This window comes from Capra hircus, chromosome 21 (genome assembly GCF_001704415.2).
Source record: "Capra hircus breed San Clemente chromosome 21, ASM170441v1, whole genome shotgun sequence".
NCBI lineage: Eukaryota > Metazoa > Chordata > Mammalia > Artiodactyla > Bovidae > Capra > Capra hircus.
In genome coordinates, this window is record NC_030828.1 from 6,546,292 (window position 1) to 6,558,368 (window position 12,077).

Genomic DNA, 12,077 nt, shown 5'->3' on the forward strand with positions numbered 1-12,077 from the left:
AAGTGAAAGAGGAGAGTGAAAAAGTTGGCTTAAAGCTCAACATTCAGAAAACGAAGATCATGGCATCTGGTCCCCTCACTTCATCGGAAATAGATGGGGAAATAGTGGAAACAGTATCAGACTTTATTTTTTTGGGCTCCAAAATCACTGCAGATGGTGACTGCAGTCATGAAATTAAAAGATGTTTACTCCTTGGAAGAAAAGTTATGACCAACCTAGATAGCATATTCAAAAGCAGAGACATTACTTTGCCGACTAAGGTCCGTCTTGTCAAGGCTATTGTTTTTCCTGTGGTCATGTATGGATGTGAGAGTTGGACTGTGAAGAAGGCTGAGCGCCAAAGAATTAATGCTTTTGAACCGTGGTGTTGGAGAAGACTCTTGAGAGTCCCTTGGACTGCAAGGAGATCCAACCAGTCCATTCTGAAGGAGATCAGCCCTGGGATTTCTTTGGAAGGAATGATACTAAAGCTGAAGCTCCAGTACTTTGGCCACCTCATGCGAAGAGTTGACTCATTGGAAAAGAATCTGATGCTGGGAGGGATTGGGGCCAGGAGGAGAAGGGGATGACCGAGGATGAGATGGCTGGATGGCATCACGGACTCGATGGACGTGAGTCTGAGTGGACTCCGGGAGCTGGTGATGCACAGGGAGGCCTGGCGTGCTGCGATTCATGGGGTCGCAAAGAGTGGACACGACTGACTGACTCAACTGAACTGAAGTGAACTGAAGGGGGTTAGGAGAGGGCAATGGTGGCCCACTCCAGTACTCTTGCCTGAAGAATCCCATGGATGGAGGAGCCTGGTGGGCTGCAGTCCATGGGGTTGCGGGGAGTCGAACATGACTGAGCGACTTCACTTTCACTTTTCACTTTCATGCATTGGAGAAGGCAATGGCAACCCACTCCAGTGTTCTTGCCTGGAGAATCCCAGGGACGGGAGCCTGGTGTACTGCCATCTATGGGGTCTCACAGAGTCGGACATGACTGAAGTGACTTAGCAGCAGCAGCAGCAAGGGGGTTAAGTAGAGGGATGTGGTAAATGGAAGTGCATACATGCACATGTTTTCATCTACCCAGCCAGTCTATGTCTTTTGGTTGGTGCATTTAATCCATTTACATTAAGGTAATTATTAACATATGGTAAGCCTCTAGTATTCCTGCCTGGGAAATCCCACAGAGGAGCCTGGCAGGCTACAGTCTATGGGGTCACAAGAGTGAGACATGACCCAGTGATCAAACAACAACAGTAATGATCCTATTACTTTTCTTAACTGTTTCTGATTTTTTTCTAGGTCTTTTCCTTCTCTTGTGTTTCTTGCCTTAGGAAGTTTCTTTAGCATTTGTTGTAAAGCTGGCTTTGTGGCAGCGCTGCCCACCAGAGCAAGACTCAGTTTTTCCCATTACCAGTCCCTCCCCTCAGGAGGCTTACCCAAACCTGTTACCCTCATCCAATAGACAGCAGACATAAGAAGCAATAGTTACAACCCCCAGTCCACCAGAATGAAAACCACATCAACAGAAAGTTAATCAAAATGAAAAGGCAGAGGATTATGTCCTAGATGAAGGGACAAGATAAAACCCCAGAAAAACAACTAAATGGAGTGGAGAGAGGCTGCCTTCTGAAAAAAGAATTCAGAATAATGATAGTGAATTCTTGATCTCGGAAAAAGAGTGGAGAGGATGCAAGAAATGTTCAAGAAAGACCTGGAAGAATTAAAGAACAAACAAGCAGAGATGAATAATACGCAAGAAGGAATCAAAAGCACAATAACTGAGGCAGAAGAACAGATAAGTGACCTGAAGACAGGATGGCGGAAATCACTGCCACTGAACAGAATATTAAAATAAAGAATGAAAAAAAAAATGAAGACAGCCTAAGAGATCTCTGGGATGACATTAAACACACTAACATTTGCATCATAGGGGTCCCAGAAGGAGAAGAGAGAGAAAAAAGACCTGAGAAAATATTTGAAGAGATAACAGCTGAAAACTTCCTTAACACAGGAAAGGAAAAAGTCAACCAAGTCTAGGAAGCACAGAAAGTCCCAGGCAGGATAAACCCAAGGAGGAACACTCCAAGACACACAGTAATCAAAGTGACAATAATTAAAGATGAAGATAACATATTAAAAGCAATGAGGTAAACATGAAAAGTAACATAAAAGGGAACTCCCATAAGGTTATCAGGTGATTTCTCACCAGAAACTCTACAGGTCAGAAGGGAATGGAACAAAATATTTAAATTGATAAAAGGAAGAACATATAACCAAGAATACTCAGTAAGACTTTAATTCAGATTAAAAGGAGAAATCAAAAGCTTTACAGACATGCACATGTGTTAAAATTGCATAACAGTGCCTAATCCCTCCACTTTATCAAATTGTTAAAATTGAAGGTGAAAGTAATTTGTGAAATTTAAATGACTATACAGTATGTTGTTTAAGCATAAGAATTTTTAAATAATTGCCACAATAATATGTACTGCTACTTTGGTAAATATGTATAAACATATCTACTAGTATAAAAGGCTACAAATTTATAAAACACAGATGGGAAAAATATACATAGAATACCAGAATCTACTTGCCATGAAAAAGTCCTCAAAATTTAGCTAAAAATTCCTCTTCTGTATTTTTTCACTACTTCTCTGGTATGTGTACAAACCCTTTCATCATATATAGAAATCTTCAGACTTTAAAGGCATACAGAAAAGTTTGAAAGTTTTAAAAAACTGAAACTACACTGATAAAATACAAATGAGCTCTGATCTGAAATATGCTTGTCAGAGCCCATAGGTTAGGTAAAGATTCTTTATTTGAGTTTATGGAACAGTAAGGAGTGTAGAATACTGCTAATAATTAACGGAGCAGGAATACAATTTTGGAGTCAGAGAACTTGGATTTGAATCCTAGTTTTTCTATTTACTAAATGTGTATCTTCAGTCTCCTCATCTGTATAAAGAGCAAAATAATGCTGTCCCTTGCTTTTAGTGAAAACTACTAACAAAGTTTATAAATTAACAAGCAGAATTCTTGGCATACATCCTTCTCCAGGACATGGCAGTTATTATTATTCTCATTACTAGTGACACATTTGGAAATATGTCCTACAGTACAAGGCCAATTAAGAGAAAATTCTCTTCAGCATGCAGCAAAAGGCACTCTTTTCTATACTTTAACTGCACAGAACAGAGTTGGAGGCAACTGCCTCTAGAGACAGTGATTCATCTCCCTAAGCCAAGGACACAAAGTGGGACATGACACAGGAACCAACTTGAATGGGGCTACATGTAACGATCACAATACAAAGTTAAAGACAAGCTGGCACTGGCTAGTTTTTCTACAGTTTAGTTTTCTTTCCTATCCTAGTTTTATAGGGGAAAAAAAGTGAAGAGTTGATGATTTTAAAATACTGTTTGGTTTAGACCTCATATCAGGTTTTCAATATTCCAAAGATTTCTGTTTATACCTCCAGACCTATTTGTATATGGGATATAATTTTTTATATATGCCCATAATAGGATGAATTGTTTTCTACTGAAGGCAAAAGAAAACATGAATCAACTGTGTTCAAACCTATACTTTATATACATTATACTTTATATACATTATACTTTAACCAGTATAATGTCATACGGACATAAGTATTTAATACAGACATTCAAACTGTGTAAACAACACAATGTCAAATAGAGTAAGAAAAAGCAGTACTGAAATTACAAGATGTCATGGGCTTTGGACTCTGAAACCTGGCTTTTTCAATCAAACACTCCAAGCCTGTTACCTCCTCTGTGAAATGAAGATAATAATACCTATGACATGAGCTTGTTATGAAGGGTCAACAATCTAGTCCCTTGAATAACAGCTGGTACTCAACATCTTAGTCTTTTACCTCCTTCCTGAATATAAAGTGACGATCACAAAACAGAGTGTAGGAGTCTAAAGAGAACCAGGCAATCCTCGCTTTAAGCTGACACAGCACAGCCTGCTGGCGAGGCAAAGACACCTAAACACTCAGCAAGGTCACAGGCTATACAGGCAGGGCTGTGACAGCCTCTTGAGAGTGTGCTCTTGCCAAACTCGTCAGCTGGCAAAACCCCAAGCACAATGGAATGACATTTTTAATCATGATGCTGTTGAAATGTTAAGTATGTTCTGCAAGAAAAAGCTTTGAGCTATTTCTTCTATTCTTATAACAGAAAATCTTCACCCAATAATTAACTTTGGAAGAGATCACTAATTTACTAGCTAATAAGCTGTTTGTTTCTTCCATTAATTTCAATGGACCAAGAGTTTTCAATAAATAATATTGGATATTGCAGTAATACTTTTAAGTTCCTGTGCAAAAACTGCTCTGTACATGAATTTTATAAATCAAGGAAGTTGTCCATCTGCACAAATGTTAAAGCAACAAAGAACTTTTTCATGTGGCTTTTTAAAGTGCTGTTCTGTGTCTAAAGTGCTTCCCTTTTTTTCTTTCAGACTCAGAGATCAAAGTATTGTTACTTAAAAATTAGCAAAAGCTAGCAGTCCTGCATAAACTCCAATTCTCTTTCCCTCTCTGTTTTGACTTCAAGGCCCTGACATATGCAGTCCACATGGCTGAAGAAGGAACAAAAAGCTCCTGTGTGTTGAGGCTGCTGCTCTTTTAACCACACTGCAGAAGCAGGCACAGGATGACAGCATGCGCCAGACCAAACAGGCTCTGTTTACTGCACAATGACCAGCATGCAGCTCATTCATTCCATCAAAAGGTGAATGATGTATTCTATTCAACAAAATTACGGGGCAATGGAAACCAGAACATGAAAGCAATAAACTGAAGTAGGCTGTTTGGAATGTTCTATCAATGGTATTCCGATTATCATGGTCAATAAATCAGATTATTAGTCACAATCACATTTTTATTTACTATAAAATCTGGGTTTCTTCACAATGAATTCAGAATAATTTACAGTGTATTCCCAAATCATCTTTAAAACTAAGTCCTTACATGATGCATTCGACACAGAACTTTTTGATTATTTTTCAGAATCATTATTTAAAGTGCTAGTTTCTCTAAATAGACATACACACACAACCATTTAATCTTTTACATAATCATATTCTTTCTGGTCTATTCAACTTTTACTAAATAATATTTCACAGTGAATTATGATTTAATTATGATTTAATACTTTATACAAATAGATCATCAATGTTAAAATAAATTAATTTCAATGAATCTGAATAACTGAAGGCTTTCTCTGCAGTTGGTTTCAATATTCAAGCATCAGCATCTCTATTTGCATTGCACAGTCAAGTAATAGAGAAATTATTACAAGCAATGGGCATGACACTGTGCTAGATGCTTAGGGTACAAAAGTGAAGACACATGCTGCACCAACCCTTTCTTACCACGACCCTTTCTTACCGTCTAGTCAAACAGTAAAAGTAGTTTATGTATATTGGGTGCTTATGTAGTATTTATGAGTAATACAAGTGTTTTAAATATATCTTACTTAATTCTCACAATAGTGCTATGAAGTAGGTATTAACATTACCCCATTACTGAGACTTAGACAAGCTAAATAGCCTTTCTAAGCTCAAGACCATACAACTATTAAATGGTAGAGCTGGAATTTAAAAGGATGCCTGGGACCTCCCTGGAGGTCCAGAGGTTAAAACTCTGCACTTCCACTTCATGGGTTGCGGATTCAGTCCCTGGTTGAGGAACATAAGATCCCACATGCCGTGCAGTGCAGCAGAAATAAATGAATAAAAGCATGCCTGTCTCCTTCACCATGATATTACTTAAGCTGCCTCCCTTAACAGATCATTTCCGTACAAGCAGGGGCCCCCTACATAACACAGGAAGTACCACTACCTAGCAGATGGCATGGGTGCAGTGGGCACCTGAGGACAGGCATGCCCAAACATCCAGATGTGATACCAGGAGACACTGACAAGGAGCTAAATGATGAACAAAATATCCCTCCACTTTTGTTAAAAGATCAGATAAGTGGTGGGGTGGTTCTGACTTACAGATTTAGGACAGCAATTTCAAGAAATACCAAGAATTCCTTCGGAGAAGATCCTAGAGAAGGAGTCTTGAGGCTGACTGTCCGGCACAGGCTTGGGAAATACATAAGAGCACTTCTTCCAGCCAGGGGAGCCAGCACTGAGAGCAAAACGTCTTCGCTCTGCATCTGACCTTCAGCTCTTGCTCAGCTGTTCTTTTTCCCTAAATTTAAGAACTTGATTGAAAACTATGACTGACTTTTGTCAACTGACATCTTCCAGACTTCGCTTGTACTGCACATTCTTGTCACTATTTAAAAAAACAAATTAACAAAAACTTTGCTGGCAGAGATTCTGCTCATGAATCTGGCCCTCACGCTACTTATTTTGGTTCCACATCTGTATCTTGTTAAGAATGAGTAGCAATTCTTTTTCCTAATTGATAGTTGAGGAAAACAGTTTCAGTTTTTTCATATTAATCATTGCCTACCCCTGGTGGCTCAGACTGTAAAGCGTCTGTCTACAGTGCGGGAGACCCGGGTTCGATCCCTGGGTTGGGAAGATCCCCTGGAGAAGGAAATGGCAATCCACTCCAGTACTATTGTCTGGAAAATCCCATGGACAGAGGAGCCTGGTAGGCTACAGTCCATGGGGTCGCAAACAGTCGGACACGACTGAGGGACTTCACTTCACCCCAAACCCTATTCCAAAAACTTTGAGAAAAATATACGCTTGTCCCTTTAAAGCTCACCTACTCTAGGTGAACTTTCCTCTTCATACACTGGCACAGGGAAAGTCAATGTCTGCCCACACTAGAGAAGCCGTATTAAATAATCCTATCAACTCAATCATATTAAATAATCCTGTTTACACCCTAAGAAAACCTTAAGGCAAGAGTAAAGGTCTGAAATGATGAAAAAATAAAGCAGAGGGGATTCATTAAGATAGTGGAAAAAGTCAAATGAGTAAGTCACACCAGGATGCAAATTTTTTTAAAATAAATACTTGCAAAGAAAGGAGCTCAAAAGAAGAATTGAACACCCTCTTTCTTGAAAAAATACACATTCCAGAGTTAAAACTTTGCTCCCGAAATAGGGTCTATATAAACTTTAGTTAATAGAATACGTCTCTCTCATTTCTTCCCACTGCTAGTTTTTGAACCTTGTTTTCAAGCCTTTCTTTTCTACTTTTTCATTATGTCTTTGATTGGAGACCTGCGCAACAATCCCTACAGAACATGATTTTAGGTCCCTCCTTGTAAAGCAGAAGATATCTTCTACTCAAACATAAGACTGATTCCAACCTCTGGGCTTCTGGTCTGAACCAGAAGAAGACATTTTAGTGCTGAAACATATTTAAGGCTGCAAACTTTGCAGATTATTCCCATTAAACAATGACCTCAATGCAGAACTTCTTCAAGTTGCAGATCAAATACATTCCACGGTTCAGTAAAGTACAGTTTACATTCATCTCTAAGTCTGAGATTAAGGAGTTATTAACTGGTTTCCATCTGGTGTCCATACTGGAGTTTAAGTTTGAATAGCTTCACTTTGTGGATTTAAATATTTTCTTAAAAAACAGTAAACAGCAATTCTTTTCCTGACCTTCTAAGCAGATACAGAGAAAGCAGGAATGAGAAGCAATAGTAAAAATAATTGTCGTTGAAAAATTGTGTCATTTATATACCATTTGCAAAAACAACAAAAAGATTTCAGCATGGGCTTTGAAAATGTCTACAAGCTACTTTCTAATATTGCACCGATACTTGGCATAAACTTTTTTTCACTCTACACAAGGCATCCTATTCCTACAAAGGAAAAATTACTACAGCTACCACAGAAACTAGAGTAACCTCCTGTTATGTGATAAAAAGTACAGTTTTATATCCCTATAAAAGTTACAGGATATAGCCCACAGTAATAAGAAGCTATCATTTTACTCACAGCCCAAGTCCTTGGCACACAGAATAACTTCTCCTGAGAAAATAAATACTTTACTACTAGAATATCCATGGAACAACAACTCTTGGACTGATTTAGAAACATAAATAATTTCCCAATAGTAGGAAGCTATTTTCTCACTAATTTTTAGGCTTACGACATGGGAGTCCACACACCAGGATACTCTGTTTATCTCAACGTCACTTCCCAAATGTTTTTGGTTAAGAATTCATTCACTGTTTTCTAAATTAATACTCAGAAATTCCACCTGCCATTGTGGGTGCAACTTTTGTTATCTTAAACTACAGAAGTTCCTGACATTGAGTTTAGCTGACACAGCACTTTCTGGGGGCTAACTAAAGAATGCTCTTCCACAGTCAATTTGTACACGGGCAACCTCACGGAACTTGTATCTATTATTCAACATTAAATAAGTTGTAGACATTACTGAATAATGGTTTATTAATTATGCAAGAGCAATCAGTAAACCTAGTTAAAAAAAAAAAAAAAACTTTAGGGGAAAAAATCCTTTTCTTTGTATTTTCCTATATTTTCAGAAGCCCAGAGGAGACTCACATCTTTATGAGCTATTTGGTCTACAGAGCTATACTGAATCAACAAGACTTCTATTAAATCTCATAGCACAAGGCTCACGCGATCAATCTCCTTTCCTCCTCACTGACAGTCAGCAGTGGGAACAGGGCTTCTGTGTGCAGACTAGTCTGTCACTCAGCTGCCATGGTACAGCTGTAACAGGAACATCCTCGTTTCTTGACACAACTTTCCATCTTAAAAAGAACACACTCCATGGGTGTTAATGATTTAGATAGTATTATAAGTGAGTTAAGTCATCTGTACTATAGCTTCTGTAACTGCTTTATGAAGAGGCTATAATCTGACATAAAAGCCCCATTAAAAAAATGCCTTGTCCTAAAAACTGCTTTGTCCAAAGTTCTGTGGCAAGAAACTGAATTCAGTAAGTAGCATTCCTCCGATCACAGGCAGAGATCTCAAAGATATTAAAGATATTTCATAAGCACTCAGCTCCTACATTAGAATCATGGTTAAACACAGGAGCCTTCTATTTGAAACCTTGAGTTGTGTGTATGTGTATTCACACTGTATCTGACTTAACTACATTACAAAGGCGTCCCTATATGCTGTTTTCAACAATTCAGTTCTCTGAGGAAAGCTGGTGCGAGCAGCTGCCGGCTCATTTTACCCTGTCCTGTATAGCTCTTAGCATTAGACAGTTTTGCTGTATTAGAAAGGAGTTGAAGGAAAGGTTTCACGCACACAGAGTCCATGGAAGGAAGGACAGCTATGGACTTGTTTTCTTCCTAAAGACTTAATTGAATTCCCTTTCCAAATCTACCGTCTATGGTGTTGAAAACAAAAAATCAAAACCATAATCAGACTGAGAAGATTGCTGATACTTCTGTCAGCTTCAACTTCTTCATCTTCAGAGTACGTGGTCTCTGCTCTCCTGAAGCCCTCTGGGCAACCTCACCCTGTAGCTCTCCGGTTGTCTCATCCACTTCTTTACAAAGACCATCCAGCCCAACAGTGGAGAAAGGCCCCCAGAGCTTGTCTCAGTTATCTGGCCCTTTACTCACGCTGTTCTCAAAGAACCCGGTCTGAGACCAGAGCAGAGCACTGCTCCAGGCAGCCTGCTTCCTTCTCACTGGACGGTCTTCACCAGATCCTCTTGCCTGTATGACTTTCTAGCAGGGAGGAAAGCCTGCCCACGGGCCTGTGTCCAGCCACGGCTGAGAGCCTCACGAGCTGGGACGGTGCCCTGGGGAGTGTGGAAGCTGCTTCCGCATCTTTGGCCGTCCATGGTCCCAGGACTGAGAGTTATGGAGAGCTTGAATGTTGGGAGGGACCCTGCTCAGAACCCAGTGCAGACCTTCTTGCCTCTCTGATAACATATTAACAAGTTCAGCAAGGCTTTGGGGGCGACAAGAAGCCTGGAGATAGAAACTAACCGGTAAGGCTCTCCTCACCACTGAACACTGAGTGCTGAAGAAGAGATGCCCACGTCCGTAGCCACAACAGCACTCAACACAGCGTATAGAGAAGATGCCTTAGGGCATAAGGGAGGTGTCAAAGCAGAAAGCAGCCGGGCAAAGTGCAGTGGACTCTATCCTCCACCCACAGCCATTTCTATCGTCTTGCACCAGCCACTGCCACTCGGGTCAGCTGCTGCTGTCACCGCACCCCTTGGCACCTCAAATGTTAACAAGTGGTCAGCCATCTGCAGGGACGGCTTCCCTCTCTTCTCCAACACCCCTGTCATCCCAGCACATGCTGCCTGTCTCCCTGGTGAAACAACAGGTAGGAATGAGCGGAACTGACTAGGGGGATGAGGAGTCACAGCTGGAGGAGATAAAAAACAGCTATCTTATGTACCTTCACCATAACTCTAAACTAAGTAGGATAAATGTTGATTTCTGGTTCTAGATAAGGAAAATGAAGCTGAGAGGTTTTGGTGATTTCCTCCAGGTAATGCTCTATGAATTGATGGAGACAGTCTAGAACTTGTATCTTTAGATTTGTAACTTGGTGCTTGTCCACTATAATTGTTCTACAAACTGTGGTTTATGCAGCAGGGGTATATTTATTTTCTAATATCAATTTATATTCAATAATTTGCTCACTTGAAAGAAAGCTCTGATTTCTTAGGAGCTTGCTTCTGAAATGGTTTTTACTTTAGCTTCTTAATTTTAAAAAAGAATTTAATTATATTTATAGAAAAGTAATCTTCTTAAATTGGGTAATTATTTATTATTACTCAAACTGATGCACACATCTCTCATAATTTTCAATTCTCTCAGAATTTAAGTTTTCTTAAAGATATTTTTTATTGAAAACAATTTGTACACTGTACTATGGTAGAAAATATTTCCTTTCAGGGACTAGTAAATTATTCACTTCATTGCTCTCAAGATAAATTATTCATTTTAAAAATGCTTTTATGAATAATATCATATGATGCTTATTCTGACAGTTTAGGGTTCTGTGGGGCTTCAAATTTTAATTTTTTTAAATGGCAGTTCTGTTTCTTACAAGTTAACAAAATAATCCAATTTTCAGTGAATATTAATGCATTATTTTATTAAAGGCCTATGTTCTTTAACACATCTTATATTGAAATGGGCTACTACAGAAATCTATAGTACACACTATGTTATTTATTAGCCAGGGTGACATTTCTAGCTCAGCAGGCAGTTCCAAAGTCTTTAAAATTGTCTAGTCTGGTTGTCCGGCAATACTAATCATTAGGATACTCAATGACATTTTTTCTACATGGAAGCTAATGTCTAAGCAGATATATTTGTACAGTAGCTATTCTTTCATCTTCCTCAATACCACTTGTCAATTTTATAGTTTTACATATATAAAATATACATATATAGTATGTATTTGCATATTATATATACATACATTTTAATTCCTTTCTCTGAGTAAATCATCTCATATTTCATATTTTTTTCTAAATAAATTTTTCACACGGTTTTTTTAAACTATGAAATCCATAACAGAAATAAACTTTATTTGTTAACTGGGAATAATGCTTTGTTCACTGCAAAAATGAATTTAGAGAAGCATCTTCAGCATAAACACAATAAAGGAAACTAACTAATCCTTCCCAGTCAAGGAAACAAAGGCTTTCCATCTTATTCTTTAGATGTTTTACATTGCCATACAAATAGGATTACTTACCAAGTGGCAAAAATGCAAGACGGTTTCCAGCCATGGAGAGCTCATTAAGGCTGGGCAGCTGGCAGAGGTGGCGCGGCACACACCATAGACGATTTCGGTCCACAGTGAGGTACTGCAGAGAAAGGCACAGGTGAAGCCTCTCGGGTAAAGTTAGCAAACGATTGGTAGAAATGTCTAGTGTCTGCAGCTCCTTCAAATCGCCAACCTCTACAACCAAAATCAAAATTAAGATAAATTGCATCCTGATTAAATGAATTAATTAAATAAATAAAATAAATCAATACTGTAACAGTTCAACCAAATAAAATTAGTAGCTGCTACTACTTCCACAGACATGAATACTGACTGAAGTGCAGGATTTAGGTCCAGTAGGCAAATAATCCAACCTAAGTAGATATCTTTAAATTAGTCT

The 12,077-nt window shown here is 38.8% G+C and overlaps 1 long non-coding RNA gene across 6 annotated transcripts in view; it reads right to left on the minus strand.

The window, feature by feature from the left end:
* LRRC28 overlaps window positions 1–12,077 on the minus strand; it is a 201,230-nt gene that overhangs the window by 74,581 nt on the left and 114,572 nt on the right. For 4 of the 6 annotated variants that reach the window (XR_001919878.1, XR_001919876.1, XR_001919879.1 and 1 more), the window contains exon 6: window positions 11,666–11,872. The exons of the other annotated variants lie outside the window; for them this stretch is intronic. This is a non-coding gene — a long non-coding RNA (leucine rich repeat containing 28). The remainder of the gene's footprint in view (window positions 1–11,665; window positions 11,873–12,077) is intronic. 6 annotated transcript variants of the gene reach the window in all.